We start from the raw sequence: 23,383 nt of genomic DNA, 5'->3' as shown, positions 1-23,383 counted from the left end.
AAAACGTTTGCTATCTTGACTGCCTCACTCCATTCTGTAATGCCGTGCACCAGCTTCCTGTTAACCCCAGCATCGTCCACTCCACAATCGTTTATCATAGCCCTCAAAATAAATAATGGCATCAGTCGCTGTCTTCATTCTTTTCCTCCCATTGCCTCCACTCCAAAATCACAACGTCTCGGTTCTGTACCACAATCACTATCCTCTCGATGTGGTAAACTTGTTCTGTCTCTCACACTGTCTACGCTTTTCCATATTAATCTGCCACTCATTCTCACTCACTCTGTCTGCCTCTTGCGACCACGTCCTCTCTCACACAAAGACAAATACAAGGATGCCCCTTATAGCCTAAACAGACTGTTGGGGCAAGTGCTGTTAGCAAGCATCTATGATGGCCGGCATGGTACACGAGGCGGTGTGTGACCAACACCCCAGTGGCGATGTTTACACATCGCACCAGCTACTCATTTGAGGCTGAGTCGACCCAGGGGAGGCTCAGGACCGTTCCAGATAATCATCACTGGTGTTGGTCGCCGAGTTCGTAGCGCAGTGCGTTATCCCGCTACACTACCGCTCCCACATAAAAACACACACACACACTTGCCTCTCTCCATCATTAATCTCCGTCTCTGTCTCCCCCTGACTCCCCCCCGACTCTCCGCACCCTGCAGGTCTTCTTGCTCTGCCTGTCGCTGCTCTTCTTCTCCAAGGCGATGTCCGGCAGCTACATGAAGAGCTCCATCACCTCCATCGAGCGCCGCTTCGACCTGCCGAGCTCCGTGGCCGGGATCATCGACGGCGGCTTCGAGATGGGTGCCCACTGCTACTCCCCCCAAGCCCTACGCCGCGCCACTCATTCAAATATCCATGTTCCATCTCTTGGACAAAATGTAAACGTAGAACTGCACGTGAATAATCCAATTTTCTGAGATAAAACATCTCGTTTGCAAGGGTCTCCAGTGTGCCGATTGACACATACGTAGCAGACACGTAATGATTTGTAAAGAGGCACATTTAAAATCTGCGGTTTACTCACCCATGCGTGATGGAGAGTTGGTTGGCTGGGTTAATGCAGCACTTTACAAAACGGTTCTTATTCGAAACGGCAGCGGGTGTGTGCGAGTGTTCGAGGGTTTGTGTGTATCTGTGTGGGGGCAATGGCGCAATGGTTAGCGCGCTGTGCTCCAAATCCAACGACCCGAGTTGCATTCCCCGTTCACGGCCAACACCGCTGACGATTCTCTGAAACAGTCCTAGGCCAACTCGGCTTCAAATGAGTATTTTCGTGTGGTGTGCAAACATCGCCACTAGAGAGACAAAGGTGGCCGGGCGTGGTTCTGGCCATCCATTCATTCGGATACCGTGCCAGCCTACATAGGTGCTCGCTCACAGCACTTGCCCCAACAGTTTGTGAAGGCTACACGGGGGGTCTTCGTGTGCGAGTGTGTCTGTGCGAGCGCGTGTCAGTGAACGTGGGCTGCAGGACGAACAACTTTCAAACAGGCAGTTCTACGTTTACATTTTGTCCAACCGGCGACCACTGTGCATAACAGGTGCTATAGGCTGCTGCGGGGCTACGTTATGCAACAAAATACATTGTTTCACTGTACTCTGATCATAACTTGCCCGCAGTCACCCCCCTGTGATGAGGTCGAGTCAACAACAACAACAACAACCGCCGTTCGCCACCAAGTGGCGGTGACGTCAACCAAGGCGCTTGTGCCAGGCTTTGTGCACGTTGAGAAGCAGAGTCCACTAACCCCATGACCCGCACTCATTGAAGCAGTGGATTAACGAAAGGTGCTGCGCTGGTACGCGTGCAGCGCGAATAATCGCGCCGAGTGTGGAACAACGATACGCGTCATTCCCCGCTCGTAATTAAATGTTGTGAGGTGACGCATGTTTGGGCGAAGCGCATGGCCAGGTGTTGGTGGAGTTGGATAGCTTCGGCGACTAAATCAATCTCCACCGCCGCTCGCCTTCCTTGCCCCCAGCTGCTGTATGCAAGAGGCCCTTTGGACGGTTCGCCCAGCAGCAGAAAAAATATATTTATTTTTTCACGTGGAAATTTGCTTTCTCCCAGTTTTCCGGTAAACACGTGCCAATCAGTGCGTCCGTGGCTAAACTGCGCACTGGAATTGATTATCGGTTCCTGCCTTTTCGGAACCGGCAAGCGATATGGAGAGCACATGCTCATACACGGTGTGGGTTTTAGTATCGATACCAGGTGAACCGTCGCGAGAGGAGTGGTGACATTCCGTGCCGTAGATCACGGAGTCAACAATGTTTATATCGACTTCAAAGCCCAATTTGAGAACAGGAGCTCATTCATCCATGGGCTTCCTCAACCCTCACCTTCCAGGCAGCATTCCAGTTGCTGCCTTTTGCTAACAATGGGGACTTTTGATCCCCACTGTGTTCGCTTCCGTTCAGCCTTGCTATTTGTTATGACAAACCCTAGTAGGCCAACATTGTTCTTTGGCGTCGTGCTGCAACACGTGTACTCATGTCGTGTTCTCAACACCATAAAATAATCTAACCCGCGGCCATGCCGAGCCATGCCGAGCCATGCCTTGAACTGCCCGAACACAGCAAATTTCTTGTCCAAACAAAAGCTTCAAAGGCCACGTATCTCCGCACGCTCGTCTCTTCCAACTTCCATCATCTACCCCCCACCCCACCACCACCTCCTCCAAAGCAATCGTATATTTCGTATATGTTTAAACACATCCCCATTGGCCCTACCCGACATTATCATGATTGGTTCCACGGGCAACTTTGGGTGAAAGTGACGGTTTGACACATTTTCTGCAGACCGGACCCGGACATTTTTTTCAGTGAGCCATGCGTCTACCCAAACTATGCAGTATCCTGTAATTTAATTCGGCACAGAACCACCAGATCATAATTAAATCAATGCCACCTCGAACACAGATGATAATTACTTTACCCCGTACAGGTGAACATCCAAAATTCAAAATGTATGGCAACCCGAGTGAAGTGTGCAGCTTTCTTAACAAAAGGGAGCCACACAAGCCCGCTCTCAGTGTGCTCCGTGGCAAAGTTAAATGTACATTTACAAACAGTCTCAAAACTTCAGTGGAGCATGCCAGCGGCCATGGCCCCCTTGCTGTGACCAGGGCAGGATATCGAGATCCCTGTGCGTGCGAATTTGATCTCTGATGGTTATGCACAGCAACGCGGTCATCTCAGTATTCGCTATTGTCATCTTAGTCTAAAAGGAGTGCTTGGCGCAGTCGTGTGAGCAACCATCAGCATTGGGAAGACAAAGATGTCCAGTTTTTAATGGCTGCAGCATAGGTGCTTCCTAACAGGACGAACCCAACCGATCTAAAACAGCAATAATACAGCTAAACCGGGGAACACCTCTCTCTCTCACTGCTGTTGCCACCAGGCAATCTGCTGGTGATCACGGCTGTGAGCTACTTTGGGGCGCGCTTCCATCGTCCTCGCATCATCGCAGCCGGAGCCACCCTCATGGGGCTGGGCACCCTGCTCATAGCCCTGCCGCACTTCCTCATGGGCAGGTGAGCTCCTCCTTACACTCCCACACAAAGACACACACGGAGCCACCCTCATGGGGCTGGGCACCCTGCTCATAGCCCTGCCGCACTTCCTCATGGGCAGGTGAGCTCCTCCTTACACCCGTACACAACTAGCGGGGGGCGATGTTGTAATTGAGCCATGACTGGTCTGATATCCATAATGAGTATCTGCTCACATGGAGAGGTATGCTAACCAGCGCCAGTGGAACCTTCACCCCAGCCCGCACCCCTCGTCGGTTTAGCCCAGAGACTGCGTCCTAAAAGCAGGGAGATAAAATCCTATTGACAGCGGCACCGGTCGAGATGGAGCGGCGAGTGTCCCAGTGTCCCAGTGTCCCTCTCTCCACTGCCCCACCCCACTCACTTCTTCCCCTTTGCCCGTCTACCGCTGCCGTTGTAAAAGGCAATAGCATACTCAAGAGACTGCCGGCGGGAGGGGCCTCCACTCTGGCGAAATCGAAAGGGTGTTTGATTTCCCCTTCCATGTTGACCGTATGTTTTGGGAAGAGACTGGTCATGCCCACACTGTGGTCACACATCCATCCTGCTGGCTGGACAGACGCAGCGGGAAGGGAGATGGAGGATTTGAGAATAGGTACTCGTGCTCAGCGCGTGTGTCCCGCGCGCAGGTACTCGTACGAGAGCATCGCCCTGGGGAGCGTGAACGTGACTGCGGAGAGGCCCGTGTGTGCGGCGCACGAGGTCCAGTGGGGCGCCTCCGGCGAGCTGTCCCAGCGTCCCCCGCTCGACACCCAGGGGCCGCAGTCGCCACGGCCGGCAGACGAAAGTAAGAGGTCAATGTCACGATGATGTAACAGGCACAGACAACGGGGCGTTAAAGATGTTTTAAAACACCAAATAGGCACCTGTTCACGCGGCATTAGGTCTGCATTGGCCGCGCACACTTGTGGTAAAATGTGCAAACGACTATGCTTTGATAATGTGTGCTTTTCACAAGCTATTAATGCTCTTTGGTTCTTTCGGTAAAGTCACGTAGGTATTTATACGTGACTTTACATCTTTAACGCCCCGTTTTCTGTGCCTGTTACCTACGTGACTTTACCAAAAGAGCATGGATTCCTGCAGTCACGAAAGCTTCAAATCAAGCTATTAATGCTCTTTGGAATTTGCATTGTCCTTGTAGTGTTTGCCTTTTGGCAGCATTTGGTCAAGCACTGGTGAGACAAAGGCATCAAAGAGGCTTTATCTTGTGTAGGCCAATCCGTTTCAAGGACAATGCATGCATTATCAAATCATGTTTCACCACAAGTCTGTGTGGTTAATGCAGACTTGTTGCCACGTAATGGGTGTCTATTTTGGTGTTTTAATATCTTGACTGTATTATGCCAAAATGGGTCAAGCATTTTTTTTTCTTAAAACTGAGTGACTTATCTGGATGACCAAAATGTCAAACGCAATAACACAAATTAACATACAGCAAGGATGCAAACACGAATCAGAGTCAAAACAAGTTTCTTGGCTAGGAGGAAGCAGGCGAACAGCTGTGTGTGTCTCTGTGTGCGTGCTTAAAAATCGTGGGGGAGCCGCAGTGCAGTCGCTTAACACGCTGCAATACGAACCCAGTCACCAACATTAGATTCCCGCCCATGGCCAACATCAGCGGCGATTATCTGTACCGGTCCCGGGTATCCCCAAGGTGGCCAGAGCCTCAAATAAATACCTGTTGCGATGTGTGAACATCGCCACGAGGGAGACAAAGGCGACAGGGGGCCGCGGGTGCCAGCCAGCCACCCCCTCATGTGCCGTGCGGTGCTCGCTCACCGCACTCCTCCCAACAGTCCGTGAAAGCGACGAGGGGAATTTTTCTTCTAGGTTCTTTCGGTAAAGTCACGTAGAAGGGAAATAATAAAATTAGAAAAATAATCCATAATAAAATAATTGTCACGACGTTTCGGCCACAACGCAAGCAGCCGTCCTCAGGTGGAAAGACAGCGTCTGAATGAACACCACCAGGCTTGGCAGCGTATATTTAAGCTTAACGTGATTTTACCGAAAGAACCTAGAAGATGAATCCCTGCAGTCACGAAAGCTTTAAATCGAAATTTAAGAGGGGAATCTTTGTCTACGAATTCGCGTGCGCACCGACCGGCAGTGCGTCAGTCTCTCTCTTCACCTGGGTTCGTTCCTCCCCGCCCCCGGCCGCTTCTCCCCGACTTGTACAATGTCTCTTTTATATCTCGATTCATTAAGTCTCCCAGGTATATCCCCTTCCAGCGTTACCTTCTGTGGAATGCACGTGCTTTGACAGCATTCTACCTCCATCCCCACCCCCACACCCCGCCAGACCTCGTTTCCACTCACCCTTGCCCATCGCTCGTTAATTAGGAGACGTTGGCAACATTTTTTTGCTTCTGTTTAGCGTTCCCCGTTTCTATCCGGCGCTAGCCCCCCGGGAAACTCCAGCAGTGAATCTGTTATGTCTCCCGTGCCTCTCTACGATCTCGATACGGCAACTTTACTTGGTCACTGCACGAGCAGATTCGACATTTGAGCAAAAGTAGGCAAATGGCGACCACGTTACAGAAGACGTTGAAAACAGCGTAAATCAATGTTACATGACATCAAATGCCTTTCATTCAACGAAAATAGACTTACGCTCTCACCATGGATGAGGAAAAGGCATTTGACAGGGTTGAATCGGCCTCTCTGTTTTCGGGTGATGAACAAATTCGGCTCCCCCCCCCCCCCTCGTTCATCAACATGTGCGGACTCCTACACGCTAATCCTATGGCCTCGTGTGGTTGCAAATGGCTTAACATCTGGCAACGTTGCCTTAAGCAGAGGTACAAGGCAGGGGTTGCCCTCTTTCACCTCGGCTGTTTACCCTGACCACGGTCCCATTTGCTGAGAGCATTAGGAGAAGTCAGCAGATCTCAGGAGGAAGATGTGGCGCTACAGAAAACAAAGCAACCCTTTATGCCAACGATGTCCCCAAATCCCGTTCACAAACTATGAGGTCTCAATTCACCGCTATTTTGGCCTGAGTGAGGAAGCATGGGGGAACTTTTGGATATAAATTTAATGTTTAACACGTAGACTTTCGCGACCAATATCATCCATATTAGAGGTTTTTTTGGGGGGTTAGATCATGTAAATATGCGTCGTTAAACCCGCCACCACCCGACACAGCCGACTAGTAAGGGTTGTCACGTAAACAGAACATGCCAATTCGTCACTAGGACAACACACCGGTGTGTTGTAGAGCCAAGCCACAACATTTACAATCTGAAACAGAGGGACTTCTCCTTCCCCCTGTCCCTTTTCTTCCCCCGGTATGATAGTTATCTTCCTGCTTACCCATGTCCCCTGCCCCATGTGTAATAAAAGACTCGACCACGATATCTGGCTTGGTGTCCTTTATTCGGTTCGTTTGCTGTCTCCCACACGGCTGTCCTCCTTTGAGACTTTCCACACGGTGCCGACGCTGTTGTTACACCCGTCACCACTAACAGCCCCGCTGTTGGTCTCTGTCGCTCCCGTAGCCTCTTAGCAGCCTCGCTGCTGTTACTCTCACGCAGCCTCCCTGGCTGTACTCGCTGCAGCTCCTCCTCGTGTCGCTCCCGTAGCCTCGGACAGCCTCGCGGCTGTTTCCCTGTCGCTCCCGTAGCTCCTAGCAGCCTTGCTGCTGTCTCCCATACACAGCCTCCCTGGCTGTACTCGCTGCAGCTCCTGCACCGCTCTCCCTCTCCAGCAGCCCCACTGCTGTCTCCTCCCGCAGCCCCGCTGGCTGCTCCCGTGGTTGGTCACCGCTGGCCGACGGTGCCACCCTTCCCTGGTTTCGCCCTGCGTGGCCTCACCCTTGCTCAGTCTCCCACTCTCTCCCGTCTCCTTCCGGTTTCTCCCCTTAAGGACCCGAACCTTTCTCCCACGTCACATAACTCCACCTCTCCGTGACGTCACATCCGGAAGGTCGCTTACGCCCACATTACACATGTAAACCTGCATGCCCACCCCCACCAGGTCGTCTCCACCTGAGTGGTGCAGTGAGCCATATCCCACCACCCCCCTCTCATAGGGCTCCTGTGCATGGAGCTTCTGTTGCCCCTCTATTCTGCGATCGGCGTTTTGTACCGGGCTCGCATTGAGTTGTAATCAAAACAATAAAAAAACACACACGAAGCTACGCAGCTCAGTTATATCACAGTTGCGTGCAACAAACTACGTTAACCGTTAAAAACTTAATTATTCAGTTATTTTTAGTTGTGTAATGAGAATGATGAGCTTCGATGCTTATTAGTGACAATAAATAAGCAGATGACACACTTCCCGCACATATCTGTTTCTCCGCGTAAAGACTAGATTTCTTTAAACATCCCATCTGCCACACGGTCTCCTGGGAGTGCCTATTATATGTTTTAATTATTAATTATTATTTATGTTTATTATGATCTGAGTTCGAGATGATAAAGAATGTGGTGTTCCTCGATTTTTTTCGTCACGAAATCTGGGTCACCCCGAGCTACTTGGGGGGCCATACGCTTTTGTTCGATATGCTTCTGCTCAGCGGCTCCCGGCTGCGTCGTCCGCGTCTCTCCCGCAGGCTGCCAGCACGAGACGCGGTCGTTACTCTGGGTGCTCGTGCTCGTGGGGAACGCGCTCAGAGGCATCGGGGAGTCGCCCATCACTCCCCTCGGCATCTCCTTCCTGGACGACCACGCGCGCGCCGACAACTCCGCCTTCTACCTGGGTGCGTGCGTGCGGTCGGTGGAGAGGCCAGATCCCGGCGAGCGGTCGGACAATCGGAGGCCGTCCTTCAGGCTTGCCTGGGACATCAATAATGTTTAGTGGTAATGATTGAAAGGTTAAAGTCCAGTCCCGTAATTGCTTTCTGAAGCTGTTGCTGGTGGAAGAGCCTCATCTCGAGGGAAGTCAAAGAGAGAAGAGGGTATTTGGCCTACTCTTCCAGATGTATCGGAAGAAGTGGGAGTGAGTACCCACACTTTACCCCATCACATGTGATCTGCCGGTCGACTGACTGGTAAACCCATTTAAACTGCTGGGTGGAAAGAGGCGGAGGGTGGGGGGGAGATTTAAGAAACCTGCCCCGTTGTTTCAGCTGCCCTGCCAGGCGATAGAATCGAACCGATAACCTCTGGATTGCAAGTCCAGTGTGGCAACCATAACACCACAGCAGCTTTGCCTTGTAATATACTAGCTTTACTACCCGGCTTCGCCCGGGACTTGGATTCACCACGCCCGGCCGCCTTTGTATCCCCAGTGGCGATGTTCACACACCACACCAGTTACTCGTTTGAGGCTGAGTCCACCTAGAGGAGGCCCAGGAACGGTTGAAATAATCGTTACTGGTGGTGAGCGGGAATCGAACTCGGGTCACCGGGTTCGTAGCGCAGCGCGCTAACCACGACACTACAATGCGTTACGCTTCCACATGCGCGGGTCACGTGACAGATTTAACGTCACAGCTCACTTGCCGTGCAAAAAAGATACATGCATTATTGAGCTCCCCCCTCCAAAAAAGTGTATTTTTATAATTTTTGCATGGTGTACAGTCTGGAAATTACCCACATGGCAAATTTCCAGTTTGTTGTATGTCGGGAAGTACGCTAAACATTTTGAACAGACAACATATTCACAACTTTGCCTTTTATATATATGGAGATAACACAGGAGGCACCTTTTGAGTTCATGATGCTGTCTGTATGTGACCAGTTGTATTTTGCCCTGCAGGTGAACCAAACGGTATTTTTGCGTGACGAAAGGTAATAGACATCTGATACAGCATGGGGTTATTGAGCAGACAATGCAGAACGTTCTCTATGAATACAGAGGTCGCGGCCTCAGACTGTGCTTCAAGCTTTGTTCACCGTGACTAATTGTGTGGCTACGAGCCATCGCGTGTCCACTATGTACATGTCAATGAACACCCTGGACACTCGCGAACTAAATGTTCCACCTTAACAGATTTTCCTGGTGACTTATAAGCAAAGGAATCATTCATTTTACAAAGTGCCAGCTCAATCTGGGACCCTTCCCTCTAAATACGGAAGCGAGTGCTTAATTTGTCACTCGATAATGTGTCTTTGTGCGATGCATGTCCACGTGTGTGTGTGTGCAGGCTGCATCATGACCGTTGGTCTCATGGGCCCAGCTGTTGGCTTTCTGATTGGTTCCTTCTGCGCGAGACTGTTTGTTGATCTGGGATTCATTAACATGGGTAAGGTTGGCCCAGATCGCTGGCACAGAGTGGCGTCGCAGACATGGCTTCCAGAGCAAGGGGGTCTGCAACCAAAATATAACACGAAGAGAATTTTTTGTTCGAATTCGGTAAAAAAAAAAAACAACTCAATATTTCAAGAGCCGAAATGCGTGTGGCAAATGCGAGACGGTGGTCCTTGATAAATGACGTCACGAAGCGGTCCCTAAAGAGCCGCAGGTTCTCAACGGGGGGGGGGGGGGGGGGGGTACGTGGACCCCTTGGGATACGGGGTAATGTCCCAGGGGGTATGCGAGGTGATTTATACATGTGTCAAAATTATATTGTACATGAAAGTCATTTGTGAATAATGTACGAATCTGCCAACGATAACATATTCTTGGGTCTTTCGGTAAAGCCACGTAAATAGATCAAATAATAAAAAATAATAAAAAATAATGTCACGACGTTTCGATCGCAACACAAGCAATCGTCATCAGGTGAGAAATATCGCGGGAGCCATCGCCACATGGAGGTGGAAGAGGATGGCAAGCCGCCATTTACAAACAGCTAACGGTGGCTGTGTATGTGAACGTAATTCAGAGAGTCGAAAATAACTGCTAACATAGGTAGGTAGGGAGGGAACATCACAGCCAGTTATGACATAAACTGGTTAATAACGTCTTTCCAATGATTGCTCAGTCTTGGCAAGTTCCCAGCAAGAGGGTAGCCAAAAAAGGGTTAAGAACCACTGCTCTAGAGACCAGAGCAGTGGTGGGGAACTTACAGACTATGACTTCGCTTCACCTGGCCACGTGAGGCCTCCCACTTGGAAATGGTGGCCCGCAAATAATATTGATCCGTCACTGCACAATTAAACAACTTTTCACGGTGATACTGCGTTGGCAGTGGTGCATAAGCACAAATCAAAAATGTTCAACACAATGCAGTCGGTCAATAACACCGCGCAAACGCCCTTCTTCGTAGCACATAGAGCTCCCTCTAGCGGATGCAGTGGTGGCAACAAGCAATTACATTCAACCTTCTAAGTGATGTAACCTCACATGCCTAAATATTATTATTATTATTATTATATTTTGGAACGTTGCTGGGATTTCTTGCTTTGCGATGAGAAGATGGATACAGGCATGTGTCAACAATGACTGGTCATTCTGCTCGTGCTTGCTGTGTGAAAGTGTGGTGAGCGGAACCTGAAGTAAGAGGCCATGATAGTCTCATTTGCAAGAGTGACCTGGCTCACCGAGATGGCAAAAGCCATAACATGAAAACTAAACTCAAAATAGACTAAAAGGATGAATCTATATTCAATTAAACCTATTTCTAGTAGCGAGGAGGAGACATCTCTACAGAGTTCAGATCGCATCCAAAGCGATTAACTCTTTTTATATCATCATACAAACTATTTAAATTAGAAACTATGTTTTTTTACCAGGTAAGGCCCACTGAGCTATATAGCTATTTTTCAGAAGTGACCTGGCCAGAAATGATAGCTCAACGAAGTGGTTTATCATGTGGAAATTTATAGCATCCAAATACTCTAATAGCATATTGATTCTAAATTTGGAGAGAACAACCGGAGGACTCGGAGAAAAATCCACGCGACCACAGGGAGAACATGCGAACTCCAAATACACAGGCGTCAGGGTCGGGATCGAACCCAAGACCTCCTGTATACCAAGCGAGGTAGCTAACATCTCGCCATCACGGCACCCCCTAAGCGAGACCTCATAGCAGCATCGCCCCCTTGCTGGCAGACTCATTCTCAGGCCTGTGTTGTGCACGCCATGTGCCGCGCGGGACGGTTGCCACTCCTTGGCTAGACAGCGTCAGGGCATTGAAATATTTGATGATGTAAAGCTCTTTGAGTTGTCGGGACGTACAAACAAACTCCCAGAGGTGGGACAAAGTCATTGTTATGCAAGTTCAAGTCGAGTCTGAAGTCATCAAATTCATGACTCGAGTCTGACTCGAGTCCAAGTCACATGACTCGAGTCCACACCTCAGAGGTGGGACAAAGTCATTGTTATGCAAGTCCAAGTCGAGTCTGAAGTCATCAAATTCATGACTCGAGTCTGACTCCACACCTCTGCAAACTCCCCATACACGTTTCCCTCGATTTACGAAAGAGATGCATTCTTCAAAAGAAACACGGCTTTCCAAATTAATTTAATCCTAAAAAGTAGGGTTGTGCTTCAGACATTTCAACTCTATTCCTTATCTAAAAATATACACGAATATCACTTTTCAAAATACAATAATTATAATAAAGAACTTGAATATTAAAACGATTGAATTGTATTTTTTTTAAACAGACATAATGAACCTTTTCAGGGAACTCACCAAAACATGATTCATGTTGGAATGACTGGAAAGTTGATGTGGAGGCGTTATCGTTGCACTACAGGGCGCTGGCATAGATGGATGGCGCAGCCTCCTGAGTGCTTCTTGTTTGATCTCATGGGGCGTGCCGTGTGAAATTTTGTTCACTCGTAAATTCGATTTCATTCATCGAAAAGTGTCCATAATTTGTCAATTGCGGGAACGCGAAATTTCGCAAACCGAACATTCGCACAATCGAGGGATACCTGTATTTGCAAACCCTCATCACCTGTGTATCTCAAAACATTTACGTGCACTGCAAACACTGCGCACCCTAACACCTCTTTCCCCTTCCCACCGTTCCCTGGACCCCCCTGGCCCTCCGCGCCGCCGTCCCCTGGTTGCGGCCGCAGAGGAGGTGACCATCTCTCCGCAGGACTCCCGCTGGGTCGGGGCCTGGTGGCTGGGCTTCCTGATCGCCGGGGGCATCACGCTGCTCACCGCGCTCCCGCTCTGGTTCTTCCCGGCCTCTGTGCCCCACGAGGATGAGGAGGTGGTGGCGGTGGCGACGAAGGCGGGAGACGGGCGCGGAGACCTGGACGCTGTGAGCGCGGGAGAGAAAGCTCACGAAGCAGCCGGCAAGGAGGAGGTCGCGCACCCTGCCAAGAGCCAGCACGAGCCGGTCGTCAAGGAAGAGGACGTCAACGCTCAGAAGGTCCTGCTACAGCGCGAGCTGGGGCAGAAACCACTCGCCACTCCAGTCAGTATGGCGTCGCTGGCTAAAGGTGTGTGCGCCCCTACTCTCTGGAGGGAGTGGTAGCATAGTGGATAGCGAAGCTGCCATCCCAAGTTCGATTCCCACCAAACAGCTGGGAATCGAACTTGGGACGGAGTGGTGGTTATCTGAAGCGGTGCTGAGCCTCTCCCTGGTCAATTCCGCCACAAATAAGTACCTGCTATGGTGTGCCTAGCCGAGTTCCTAGCTTTATAGGTGTCCGTTAACAGCGCTTGTAGATTACACGGGGATCTGTGTTCATGACCTCACATGCATCGTTTCCCCAGCAGCGTGTGGACACTCAGAAGCGATGTGGTTCACGCACTCGGTTAGCACTTTTGCCCATGGATAACATCAGAGGCAAAAAAAAACAAATATCTGAACCTGTTGTGGACCTCCTATAGGCTGATTTAGTCTCAAACGAGTGTCTGCTGTGGAACGTAAACATCAGCGCTGCGGAGAAAACAATAGTGGCCAGGGGTGCACAACATTCTGGACAGATCTCTCAATCTGTCCCTTCTGTATGGGATAGAAAGTTGCCCCCTCACCTACATGTGTTTTCTCCGGGTGCTACGGATTCCTCCCACGTGGAAAACATCCATTAATTGCCCAAAAACATCTTAATATCTCGAGAACCGCAGACCTTGGGAAATTGTTGCAGCGGGCTCCCCACCTGGCTGTTATCCCGGTTGTTTATGGTTCTTCCTTGCGCCTCTCTTCAAGTGATTATCTCGTTGAGTGAGCAAATACTGCGCGGCGTCATGTGTCTGTGTGCCTGTTGTGGGGAGCGGTAGTGTAGCGGTCAGTGCGCTGCGCTATGAACCCTGGCGACCCGGGTTCGATTCCCGCTCGCGACCAACACCAGTGACGATTATCTGAACCGGTCCTGGGCCTCTCCTAGGTCGACTAAGCCTCAAATGAGTACCCGGTGCGGTGTGTAAACATCGCCACTGGGGAGACAAAGGCGGTCGGGCGTGGTGCTGGCCACCCACCTCATCGTGTGCCGTTCCGGCCTTCATAGGTGCCCCAACAGTCTGTTAAGACTATATGTAAGGGCTGCTGCCCCCCGATTCCTCTCCCCCTTCCTCCTCCTCTTCTTCCCTCCTCGCTGCTGCCGTTTCCCCCCTGCGAGACGTAACTCTTGGCTGGCCCTTGGCCACCTCGGGTCATCCACACCCACTCTCCGCGTGCATTCTCTCAAACTTTAGTAGGAGACTGCCTGCACACCACGGCCCACACTCGTAAACGCGCAGCCACTCAAACGCGACGTCTTCCGCTCTCACAACCATGCTCGGCGATGCACACACGGAGCAGAGGTCAGGGGTTACAGGACGAAACGCGCACTCGCGGAGTCCTTCGGGCGCAGCGTTTCTTCCCCCGGGATACCGCGCACCCAGCCACACACGCAGCGCGGAGGTCAGTGTTCGCAGGATGAAACGCGTACTTGCAGGGTCCTTCGGGCGCAGCGTTTCTTCCACCGTGACACCGCGCACCGCCCACACGCGTTACGGCGAGCGCACACACACCACCATGCACTTTCCTCACACACATAGAAACCACACGAGGCTGTTATCGATCACTAACGATTTATTCCCGGCGTGTCTGCGAGCTACTATTACCCAAAAACCAGTCTGAGTCAGCAGGACAAGGCTAACCTATCTCCCGATGGTCTAAACCCAACCTACCTCGCCTACTTGGAATGAATCTCCCTAGGCTTTTACGCTAAACCCCCACTCTATCATACGTACTCACGGTTCGCCTCGGATGTGCGGGAAGCCGAGGAGAGGCGAGGCTGCACGAGGTTCTCGCTGGGAGCGCTGAGACTCGTCTTACGGACGATCCTGTTTCCGGCAAACTGACTGCTCCGATCCTGACTTGAGAAGAGCACGACTAACTCTATCTCTACCTTCTCTCGCCTTTTGTTGTTCTTTACATCAAAGAGAATTCGGCGCTGATCCGCTGGCCTTTCCGGCCAATCAAGTGGCTCGGATTTTCTGCCATTCTCCCCGGACCGGTGCTCTCTCAGACGTCCGACAAATGTGCACAAGCACATTTGTCCTACCAATCAGAGGGCCTGCTCTGTTTCCCGCCATTTGTGACTCCGCCCCCTACCTGCCTGCTGACCCGTGTGTGTTGTGTGTGTCTTCTACCCGCGGTGGCTGAGCAGCCCCGTCGTGACCGTGTAATTACAACCCAGGTCACGGTGCCGCGGTGCGAGTTAGCCTCGGGGGAGATCGCCCAATTCCCTGGCCGCAGGAAACCGTGAAGATTAGTCCCATGAGAGGGCTTCTGGGTGAAAACCTGTCGGCCAGGTGACCTCCCCTCGGGGCTCTATGTGGGGGTGTGGGTGTGTGTGTTCATGTGGGGGGTGGTGAGGGAAGAGCCGCGTCGGCCCCGTCGCTCGGTGGTGGCAACGTCGCGGCCACGGCGTCGGCAGAGCGGCCTCGCCGCTGTGGCATCACATATACGGGGGTTCTTTGTCTTTGTGCACATCACCTCGGGGAGAGGAAGTGCAGTGGGGAGCGCACTGCCCTATAAACCCTGTGACCCGAGCTCGATTCCCACTCACGATCAACACCAGTGACGAATATCTGAACCGGTCTTGGGCCTCATCTAGGTCGACTCAGCCTCAAATGCGTGTAAACATCGCCACTTGGGAGACAAAGGCGGCCGGGCGTGGTGCTGATTACCCGCCCCCTCTTGTGACGTTCCGGCCTTCATAGGTGCTCACTAACAGCACTCGCCCCAACAGTATGTTAAAGGTTATAACAGGGGAATCTTTGTCTCTGTACGTCACCTCTCCCTGCAGAGTTCATGCCGTCGCTGCGCGCGCTGCTCTCGAACCCCGTGTTCGTTTGTCCTGCTCGTCAACTACATCTTCCTCATGAATTGGATCGCGGGCTCCTCCACCTTCTCGCCCAAGTACATCCAAGAGCAGTTCGGGCAGACGGCCTCCAAAAGCAACCTCATCATCGGTTCGCACGCCACGCGCTCCCGTCCCAAGTGACCTCCTGCTGCTCAAATGAGCTTCGGGGCGCCGGCGCTCATCTCTGGTTTTGCGGCCATGAGCCGGCGGCGGAAATTCCACCTTCCTAATGCGGACGGCGAGTCTTGCCACCGGACAACCACCGTTGACTTCCCCCGCAAAGTGGTACTCGTTTTGTCGGAGCCCAGTGGTGGGCGGTGTGAACCCCCAGCCGGGCGCTAAGCTCGCAACGTTCTCATCACGAGCCGCTTGTTCTACCGACGACTCACCCGGACGGTTAACGTACCCCTTTCCAAAGAAGCTCTTTGTTTTATAATCACAGTTACACCACAGTTCTCCTCGCGGTACTGGGCATTAAATAAGTGCAATATGTTGGTCTACGTCGGCAAAGGTGCCTGCGCCAGAGCTGCGTGAGTTCCACGGCATGATGACTCCCTGCGTTCTAAAGTGGTAGTCGTGGAAGGAAATTTGACTCCCACAGACTCACACCTGGATCTAAACTGAGGCTTTGATGCCATAGTTTAGATCCAATTTGCGCAAATCCACGGCACGCACGCCCCTCGCCCAGCCTCACTCGCCCGTCTCTCACCGCCACAGGCGCGGCGAACCTCCCCATGGTGGCTCTGGGCATCTTCCTGGGTGGCGTGATCTGCAAGCGAATTAATCCCTCGCTGCTGGGCCTCGCGACGCTCGCTCTGTGCCACCGCCTGCCCGCGCTGCTGTTCATGATCATCTACTTCTTCATCGGGTGCGACGGAGCTCACGTCGCCGGCATCAGCGTCCCGTACCAAGGGTAAGCGCACTACGGCCAAGCAGTCAGAAGTAACGACGATCGTTGTTACGTCTGGTCGTCGCGCCATTATTATTGGGCAAGGCTATCGTGAAGGAATGGTGCTCGTTGTGTCACAGATAGGTAGAAGTCATGGCCAACGGAGGGTAATGCGGCTACGTGGTCTACCCCCCGCCCCTCCCCCAATTGGGTAATTTGTGGTGCAAATTTTAAAATAAAACTTTGAGCAAAGTTGTCTGTCCACGCGCTGGGCAGGACGGCGGGCTCGCTGGGCGGGTCGCTGCTGGCTCCGTGCAACGCGCACTGCGCGTGCTCCTCGGGCGCGTGGGACCCGGTGTGCGGCGCGGACGGCGTCACCTACGCGTCGCCCTGCCTCGCCGGGTGCTCCGTCATGCGCGGCAGCGGCAGGGACACGGTCAGAGCCGCCATTCTCCCCCCCCCCACCACCACCACCCCTCCCTTCGCCGCAAGGCACTCAACCGGAGCAAAGGATTAGTGCGCGGGTGTTTGCTTACTCGCTTCCAAAATAGCGTCACGGATGTAAACGTTGTGAGGCGCCCTGTCGTTTTGTTGTTTCACGTTTGGAAGTTCAAGTTTGTTTCGTTGAACGAGGTGGCGACTCAAGAGGTCAGGATGAGTCTCATTTGTAAGAGTAACTGGCCCTGGTTCAACAAAATGAGTAGTAGAATGATGAAGCAAAAGCAATGACGTTACAGAAGGAATAAAAAAGCGCGACAACATAAAACAACGTAAAATAAATTTCCTGTAACGAAAGCTAGCTCGGACAAATTACTTTAAAAAACAATTCGTAGTAAAATACGTTACCTTCGATGCCATTCCTCGTTAATGACCCTGTGCTCATCTTCACAGCTGTTTGACCAATGCATATGCATTGGGAACTCCTCCTCCTTCTCCTCCTCCGGCACCGCGATGTGGAACGGCACGGCTGCGCTGGGCCAGTGTCCTCGTGGAGACGACTGCAACAAAAAATTCCTCTACTTCCTCGCAACGGCTCTCACGTCATCCTTGTTCAGCGCGCTCAGCTTCACTCCGGGTTATATGCTCTTCATCAGGTGTGCCGCGTTTCCATCCGCTTCCTCGACACGAGCCCCGCTCACGCGTGCAGCGCCTCCTTCACCATGAACGACAGTGGGTTGCGCCATCGACCTCTGCTCGAGAACACTATTTAAAAAAAAACTGTAAACGAATTTTTTTTTAAACCAGGTAAAGTGCCACTGAGCTCTATAGATCGTTTTTTTTCCAGTACTGACCTGGCTACAAATGATTGCTTAACAAAGTGGCATATCGCGTCGACATTTATAGCAGCCAACTTCTCTTAAAACGCACGTTGATTCTAAATGTGGAGGGAAAACCCGGAGGACCTGGGGAAAATGCACGCGACCACGGGGAGAACATGCAAACTCCAAATTTAGAGGCGTCGGGATCGAACCCACGACCTCCTGCATACGAGGCGAGGTAGTTAACATCTCGCCACCATGGCACCCTGGCACAGTCAACACCGCCAACACCGGCACAGAGGGTGGGTGGGAAGGAGGGCAAAAGGGACATTTAGCCCTGGGCATCACACAAAGGAGGACCTCACAACTGTTGGAATCATTTTTTTTCGTCACTAACGAATAATGGGGCCTAACGTGGCATTCTGCCCCAGGCCTCCAGCACCGGGCCTTCTGGAAAACCTACGGGCGGCGCTGAGCACAAGTATCGTAACAAGCATCATCAGAAATTCCTTCACAGCAGGGGTCGCGACCAGCATCGGATTTCACGGTTGCGCTGCGCAGCTCTCGGATGCGTATTCGTGGCGTTTTGCGTGTCGTTTGGCTCGGTGTCCGACGTTTCCCTGTGCTGGGATAATGTTTCGGTAACGGTGGACCTCGTGCCAAACAATGCGCGGTACAAAAAACACACACACCGGAGAAGTCTAGCGGTACCATGACTCTTCCCTGTGCACTTGCGTGTGGGCGCAGGAGCATCCGCCCAGACCTGAAGTCATTTGCGCTGGGAATTCAGTCTCTGCTCACGCGAACCCTTGGTAAGGTGGACACAGCCACAGGTTATACTTGCGTACTTGCACCGCCTGGAAAACCCACCGCTCCTCCCTTTCCTGTCACATCTCACAGTTCCACGTGCTCAGTTCACTTGGCCCATTTCTCCCATACAATCTCTCCGCGCAATGTTTTCGAACTGCCACCGAGAGCCGTAGCCAGGCATTGTGGTTGCCGTGGCGAAGCGCCATCCTCGCGCCCTCCAACCACTCACCCCCTTGTCCCCAACCCCCCCTCGCCCCCGCTGCTGTGGCGCTGGCACCACCCTCGCGAAAGCCTCGCCGCCACCGCTTGATTCGTTTCCCAACAATTCGGCGGCCGGCGTCCCCTTTGGGGAAGTGCTGGCAAAACTCGGCAACGGAGCGTCGAACGCGCCACCGCTGGGCCGTGCCAGTCTCGCGCAGCACGAGTCAGTGCCCGCGTCTCTCCTGCAGGCGGCATCCCCGCTCCTATCTACTTCGGAGCAGCCATTGACTCCACGTGCTTGAAGTCGACTGGCTCGGCCTGCAGCGGCAGGGGCTCGTGCCGCATCTACGACTCCAACGCCTTTGGGTTTGTCGCGCAAAACTCTCTCCACTAGGATTGCCACCTCCGACTTACAAAAGTAACTGGTGCGTACGGTGGGAAGAATAAGAAAATCTCGCAATAGGGGCCGTCCATAAATGACGTCACGCACCTGGGGGGGGGGGGGGTCAGACATTTGTGACGATGACGTGACGATGGGGTTTGAGAATGTGACGTCACATCAAAATGCGCAACTTTAAATAAAAATAGACAACACGTTCTACTTAATTAAATAGACTTTTTAATGTTTTCTCCTACAACATCAGAGTGCAGCGCCACAATAGATACGCACTACAATGACAATAGTTTCAAGCGATTTGAAGCATGTTTTTTTTTGGGGGGGGGGGGGCAGAGCTTTGTGACGTCATATTTGAGGGGGGATCTGACTTTTTGTGACGCCGTGTGACGAGGGGGGGGGGGGGGTCAAATATCGTCCAAAATCGCGTGACGTCATTTATGGACGGCCCCTAGGCGTGACCCGTGAAGTGACCAGGAGAGGACAGTAGAACAATCTCGTTCGCTCAGGTATGAGTGTCATCCCCCCTTGTTATGCACGGGCTTTCACCCTATACTCGTTTCCTTCCGCGTGCCAAACGCTCATCGCTGGAAGGGATTGATGGTGGGTGGTTGACACTGGGACGGAGTGGAAACCTAAAGACAGGATGTGCCCGAGAGGATGGCCACCACAGAGATGGGAGTGATAAAATCAGCTCATCCACGGAAGTGAGATGTTTTGTTGAATCAAAGGACTGCCGGGGTGTCGACAGTACGGGGTGGCCTTCATCTAGCAGCGGATGGACTGTGGATTATGATGACATTAAATAAGTATTTGTATCTGCTGTTTAATGCGTATGAATCAAATATTCACCCTGCAGCAGTTAACCATATTTAAGTAAACACATCTGTCATGAAGTTCATTCGCGTGCTAGTAACACAGGCTTCATCCCACTGGCCCCGTCCCACCTGTGCAGGCGAATTTACATTTCCCTCTTAGTGGCACTCTTCCTGGCGGCGATCGTCGCACTGGCCAACGTCTACCGGCTCCTGCGGCGCCAGGCGAGGCAGGAGAAGGGAGCGCGGGCGGAGGTGGAGTGCGCGGAGACCCAGGGGCGAGCCCCCGGCTTCAGCGCCGTCCCCACCGTCAGCGCGACGAGCGAGCAGCAGTCGCTCAAGCCGCCGTCGGTGGTGGACGTGGACTGCGGGCCGCGTACCCACCTGCCCTCTACGCGGGACAGGGAGACGATCTTCTGATCCTCGCACACTGCCACAGGCACTTCCTACTTCGTGCGCGCGCTCGCTGCTTGGTGCAGACGTTCGCTGTTTGCTGTTCAGTGGCCGCCCTTGGATAAAACCGCGGGTGCATAAACCAAACATTCTGCGCGCTGTTTGCTTCAAATTTGACGTTAAAGATCCCATGAAGTTATTAGAAAAGCGTCATGGTCCAGTTTTAAAAAAAAATACTCACAAATCACCAAATTGGGTAAAGGCACATAGCAACGTCACCCCTACTGTACCCCTTCCACTATAGTAATATCCAAATGTATCCATGGCCAGCAATCGAACTTAGGTTGTAAGGTTTATGACTCAGTGCGGCAACCACTGCTACCACTCCCCCATTTTTGTAGATCAATATCAAAATACCCATGGAAAATAATTTTCATTACTTAATGTGTTTCAGGAAATGAGAAATCTGGAGCCAAAAATTACGAATCTTTTTTGAAAATTCCAATTCAGAATGGGATTATTTGTATGCATGTCCATTTATTTTAATATAACCAGAGGGCATTATTTGACGTTTCTTTTCCCTGTTTTTCATGGTGCAAACAGAACCACTTTTATTACGAATGGAGAAAAAAGCTCACGGTATTTGTAAATTTTCATCCGTGATGAACGAACCGTCTACAAAATTCAAACGCATTATCACCGTGCCACCTCGTAAAACGTCGTCTCCAAATACAATTTAAACAAGTTTAGTGTTCTTTGCGATGTGAGAAAAGGGCACTGCTTGAAATGTTAGCGTGAGGAACGTTTTTTTAATGCAGGAGGCAATGTTAGTGACCGCTGTGTGGGTGTTTTCAGACTGTCCTTAAGTGTCCCGAGGGTCATATCTATCTCAAAACAAACTCAAAGCACACGTGTGTGTGTATATCGGGCTTAACGTTGTCATTTCATATCAGTGCATCAAATATCATCTGAAAGTGGAGAACTTCAGTTGCCTTGAACCACGTGGGAATTTGTATTCTCTTAACGTATAATTAGAGAAGTGTGATGCGATCCATGTTTTTCCCCCATTAAATTGTTAACAACCCACGAATTCCCACTCACAGACGCAAGACCAGCAATGCAACCTTCAAAGTGGCCTGTTTCGACTTCACACGCCACTTTCTCGTATTCAGATGCGTAAGCTGACACGGTGTGACAGAACAACATCCTGGGCCGAACTATTTCGCGTGGTACAGTCGGCCTGCAGGCTCAGTCTTGCCTGCAGAACTTGAGTGTAAAACAGCTATGCAATTGGGTATATTTTTAACGGTATGCCAATATTTAAGTCAAATTAATATGAATTGTTGCAATATATGATGTAAATCATGCGCATTGTTCAAATATATGTAAATTAAGAATGTGTGGTGCATTAACATGAATTAAATCAATGTTGCTGTGAATTTGGGCTTATTGTTACCATTACTAAATCACGCTTGCAAGCACGGCCGAGTCACGGTATATTCTTACTCTTCACGATGTTCCACCATCAGTCGCGTATATCACTGAAGTGTCAATGATTTGGTTCATAACTATTCCACAAACACTACATATTTAAATGTGATTATATCAGGAACATTAATGTATGAACAACGGAACGCCCATCGTGCAGAAGTAGCGATTAATCGGCTCTGGGTAGATTTTCGCACAGCAGGACGAGAAGAGATGGTTGATGGCTTTGGGAGGCGACAATCTAGCAGTGGGAAGATGATGGCTGATAAAGATGACTCAATGTATGCATTGACCACAATACCTGCGGTCGGAATGCAAACAAAAAACACAACTCTGATAATGTGTGCACTCCTTTGACTCCTTGTAAAAAAGGTGTCAGTTTTGTTGCCAGATAAAAGGGTAAAAAACCAATTATCATATTTTGCTACTGGCAAAGGAGGTTCCAATGGTGTAAATGCTTACCCAGAGCTCTCATACTCTGATGGTGCATTGTCTTTGAGTTGTGCGCCGTTTGGCGTCATCTGGTCCAACACCATGTGAGACTAGGCTCTAAGAAAAGCTGTCTCGGGTGTGGACCAATCCATTTCAAGGACAGTGCATTCATTATCAGAGTTGTGTTTTTTGTTTGCATTCCGACCGCAGGTATTGTGGTCAATGCAAACGTGACTCCTTGTAAAAAAAAGGTGTCAGTTGTGTTGCCAGATAAAAGGGTAAAAAACAATTATCATGGCTCAATAATTATTGGTGATGATATGATCACATGTTTACATTGTCAAATTGAAATAATTAATGTATTTATTGTAATACTTTATTAATGCTATTCACTTAGTATTGGCCGAGTAGCCCAGCACTAAAGCGAGCGGCCGCATGCGGAAGGTTGCGAGTTCGCTTCCTAGTTTTGGGTTCACTCGGCCCATCATCCCTTCGTTGTCGATCAAATGAGTACCAATTCGTGGATAATTCAGCAGCGGTTTTCCTCAGTATGGACTCGCCCTCCTCATAGGAACGTGGAATTTCCACCACTGGCCCAGGGCTGCGAACGGATGAGCACCGCCTCGAAAAAGGCTCATTTGAGGAATAACTACTTTGACACTCGTCTCCCATCTTCTTGTTGCATTTGTTAACGTGCAGTTTGCCGTTCTCTACGTGCTATGTACGTGGTGTCTCCATGTGTGTTCCCTCGCTACGTGTTTCATCCCATTTCCACCTGATGATGAGCGCTTGTGTTGCGTTCGAAACGTAGTGATTTATTTTAATTTAATTTATTAAAAATTTATTTTATTTCTACATACGTGACTTTACTTAAAAAAAACAATGAGTATAAGTTCTGCAGTCACGAAAGCTTCAATCTTAGATTAACTACTTTGCCATTTATAACAGACGCATACATACTATTTGGAAATGTCTTAGTG

General features: G+C 50.9%; 1 pseudogene; it reads left to right on the top strand.

Moving 5' to 3' along the window:
• LOC133347239 (solute carrier organic anion transporter family member 1C1-like) overlaps positions 1-21,922 on the top strand; it is a 30,857-nt pseudogene extending 8,935 nt beyond the window's left edge.
• Positions 21,923-23,383: the final 1,461 nt, after the last annotated feature.

Source organism: Lethenteron reissneri, chromosome 25 (assembly GCF_015708825.2).
Source record: "Lethenteron reissneri isolate LAM-NWPU_2019-01 chromosome 25, ASM1570882v1, whole genome shotgun sequence".
NCBI lineage: Eukaryota > Metazoa > Chordata > Hyperoartia > Petromyzontiformes > Petromyzontidae > Lethenteron > Lethenteron reissneri.
This window is presented reverse-complemented; position numbering and strand designations above follow the sequence as displayed.